This window comes from Sminthopsis crassicaudata, chromosome 6 (assembly GCF_048593235.1).
Source record: "Sminthopsis crassicaudata isolate SCR6 chromosome 6, ASM4859323v1, whole genome shotgun sequence".
Taxonomy (NCBI): domain Eukaryota; kingdom Metazoa; phylum Chordata; class Mammalia; order Dasyuromorphia; family Dasyuridae; genus Sminthopsis; species Sminthopsis crassicaudata.
Window position 1 is genome coordinate 125,618,051 of NC_133622.1, and position 4,337 is coordinate 125,622,387.

Below are 4,337 nucleotides of genomic sequence, written 5' to 3' on the forward strand. Positions count from 1 at the left end.
TTCAGATGAAGAAATTACAGCCATTTCTAGTCTTTTTTTTTTTTTTTTTATTCATTTTTCCAAATTATCCCCTCCCTCTCTCCACTCTCTCCCCCCGATGGCAGGTAATCCCATACATTTTACATGTGTTACAATATAACCTAGATACAATATATGTGTGTAAATATAATTTTCTTGTTGCACATTAAGTATAAGTAATCTGGGTAGATAGACAGTAGTGCTTACAATTTACATTCGCTTCCCAGTGTTCCATCTCTGGGTGTAGTTATTTCTGTCCATCATTGATCAACTGGAAGTGAGTTGGATCTTCTTTATGTTGAAGATTTCCACTTCCATCAGAATAACTCTTCATACAGCATTGAAATGTACAGCAATCTTCTGGTTCTGTTCATTTCACTCAGCATCAGTTGATGTAAGTCTCTCCAAGCCTCTCTGTATTCCTCCTGCTGGTCATTTCTTACAGAGCAATAATATTCCATAACCTTCATATACCATAATTTACCCAACCATTCTCCAATTGATGGACATCCATTCAACTTCCAGTTTATAGCTACAACAAAAAGAGCTGCCACAAACATTTTGGCACATACAGGTCCCTTTCCGCTCTTTAGTATTTCTTTGGGATATAATCCCAATAACAGCAGTGCTGGATCAAAGGGTATGCACAGTTTGATAACTTTTTGGGCATAGTTCCAAATTGCTCTCCAGAATGGTTGGATTCTTTCACAACTCCACCAACAATGTACCAGTGTCCCAGTTTTCCCACATCCCCTCCAACATTCATCATTATTTGTTCCTGTCATTTTAGCTAATCTGACAGGTGTGTAGTGGTATCTCAGAGTTGTCTGAATTTGCATTTCTCTGATCAGTAGTGATTTGGAACACTCTTTCATATGAGTGGATATAGTTTCAATTTCTTCATCTGAGAATTGCCTGTTCATATCCTTTGACCATTTATCAATTGGAGAATGGTTTGGTTTCCTATAAATCAGGGTCAGTTCTCTATATATTTTGGAAATGAGACCTTTGTCAGAACCTTTGTTTTTAAAAATATTTTCCCAATTTGTTACTTCCCTTCTAATCTTGTTTGCATTAGTATTGTTTGTACAGAAACTTTTTAGTTTGATGTAATCAAAATCTTCTATTTTGTGATCAATAATGATCTCTAGTTCTCCTCTGGTCATAAATTCCTTCCTCCTCCACAGGTCTGAGAGGTAGACTATTTTCTGTTTCTCTAATCTATTTATGATCTCATTCTTTATGCCTAAATCATGGACCCATTTTAATCTTATCTTGGTATATGGTGTTAAGTGTGGGTCCATATCTAATTTCTGGCATACTAATTTCCAGTTTTCCCAACAGTTTTTTCCAAATAATGAATTTTTGTCCCTAATGTTGATATCTTTGGGTTTGTCAAAGATTAGATTGCTATAGATGTACCCTTTTTTGTCCTTTGTATCTAATCTGTTCCACTGATCTACCGGTCTATTTCTTAGCCAGTACCAAATGGTTTTGGTGACTGCTGCTATATAATATAGCTTTAGATCAGGTACACTTAGACCACCTTCCTCTGACTTTTTTTTCATTAGTTCCCTTGCAATTCTCAACCTTTTATTCTTCCATATGAATTTTGTTGTTATTTTTTCTAGGTCATTAAAATCGTTTCTTGGGAGTCTGATTGGTATAGCACTAAATAAATAGATTAGTTTGGAGAGTATTGTCATCTTTATTATATTTGCTCGGCCTATCCAAGAGCACTGAATGTCTTTCCAATTATTTAAATCTGACTTTATTTTTGTGGCAAGTGTTTTGTAATTTTTCTCATATAATTTCTGACTATTCTTTGGCAGATGGATTCCCAAATACTTTATACTCTCAACATTGTTTGGAATGGAATTTCTCTTTGTATCTCTTGCTGTTGCATTTTGTTGGTGATATATAAGAATGCTGAGGATTTATGTGGATTTATTTTGTATCCTGCCACTTTGCTAAAATTCTGAATTATTTCTAATAGCTTTTTAGCAGAGTCTTTGGGGTTCTCTAAGTATACCATCATGTCATCTGCAAAAAGTGATAGTTTAATTTCCTCATTTCCTACTCTAATTCCTTGAATCTCTTTCTCGGCTCTTATTGCCGAGGCTAGCATTTCTAGTACTATATTGAATAGTAATGGTGATAGTGGGCAATCTTGTTTCACTCCTGATCTTACTGGGAAAAGTTGCAGTTTATTTCTATTGCATATTATGCTTACTGACGGTCTTAAATATATACTCCTGATTATTCTAAGGAATAATCCATTTATTCCTATACTCTCAAGAGTTTTTAGTAGGAATGGATGTTGGATTTTGTCAAAATCTATTTTTTCTGCATCTATTGAGATGATCATAAGGTTTTTATTAATTTGATTATTAATCTGGTCAATTATACTAATAGTTTTCCTAATATTAAACCAGCCCTGCATTCCTGGTATGAATCCTAGTTGATCATAGTGTATTATCCTGGGGATGATTTTCTGAAGTCTTTTTGCTAATATCTTATTTAAGATTTTAGGATCAATATTCATTAAGGAAATTGGTCTATAATTTTCTTTCTCAGTTTTCGATCAACCTGGTTTAGGTATCAGTACCATGTCTGTGTCATAAAAGGAGTTTGGTAGGACTCCTTCATCCCCTATTTTTTCAAATAGTTTATATAGCATTGGGGCTAATTGTTCTTTAAATGTTTGGTAGAATTCACATGTAAATCCATCTGGTCCTGGGGATTTTTTCCTGGGGAGTTGATTAATAGCTTGTTCTATTTCTTTTTCTGAAATGGGACTATTTAAGCAGTTTATTTCCTCCTCTGTTAATCTAGGAAGCCTATATTTTTGGAGGAAGTCATCCATTTCACTTAAGTTATCAAATTTATTGGCATAAAGTTGGGCAAAGTAACTCCTTATGATTTCTCTAATTTCCTCTTCATTGGTGGAAAGATCCCCCTTTTCATTTGTAAGACTAACAATTTGATTTTCCTCTTTTTTTTTTTCTGATCAGATTTACCAAAGGTTTATCTATTTTATTGGCTTTTTCATAAAACCAACTCTTGGTTTTATTTATTAATTCAATAGTTTTTTTACTTTCAATATTATTGATTTCTCCTTTTAATTTTTGTATTTCAAGTTTAATTTTTGGTTGGGGGTTTTTAATTTGGTCTTTTTCTAGCCTTTTAAGTTGCAAGCCCAATTCGTTAATCTTCTCTTTCTCTATTTTCTTCAAACAAGCCTCTAAAGATATAAAATTTCCCCTTATTACTGCTTTAGCTGCATCCCACAGATTTTGGTATGATGTCTCATCATTGTCATTATCTTGGGTGAAATTATTAATTGTTTCTATAATTTGCTCTTTCACCCAGTCATTCTAGAGAATGATGAGATTATTCAGTTTCCAATTACTTTTTGGTCTATTTATCCCTAACATTTTACTGAATGTAGCTTTTATTGCATTGTGGTCTGAGAAGAAGGCATTTATTATTTCTGCCTTCCTACATTTAATTTTGAGATCTTTATGTCCTAATATGTGGTCTATTTTTGTATAGGATCCATGAACTGCTGAGAAGAAAGTATATTCCTTTCTATTGCCATTCAGTTTTCTCCAAAGGTCTATCATACCTAGTTTTTCTAATGTTCTATTTACTTTTTTAATTTCTTTCTTGTTTGTTTTGTGGTTTGATTTGTCTAAATCTGAGAGTGCAAGGTTGAGATCTCCCACTATTATAGTTTTACTGTCTATTTCTTCTTGCCACTCTCTTAACTTTTCCTTTAGAAAGTTAGATGCTATACCACTTGGTGCATATATGTTTAGTATCGATATGGCTTCATTATTTATGCTACCTTTCAGCAGGATATAGTTTCCTTCCTTATCTCTTTTAATTAGATCAACTTCTGCTTTTGCTTGATCTGAGATAAGGATAGCTACCCTTGCTTTTTTGGCTTTACCTGAAGCATAATAGATTCTGCTCCAACCTTTTACCTTTACTCTATATGTATCTCCCTGCTTTAAGTGTGTTTCCTGTAAACAACATATTGTAGGGTTCTGATTTTTGATCCAGTCTGCTATCCGTCTCTGTTTGATGGGAGGGTTCATCCCATTCACATTTACAGTTAAAATTACTAATTCTGTATTTCCTGCCATCATATTATCCCCAGATTATGCTTTTTCCCTTGACCCCCCTGAACCCCTTCCCCAATATTTAATTTATAAACCCCCCTTGTGACGCACAGCCCTCCCTTTTTTTAGTATCCCTCCCCCCTCCCTCCACTTCCCTTCCCTTATTCTCCTTTTGCTTTTCCCTTTTCCTCT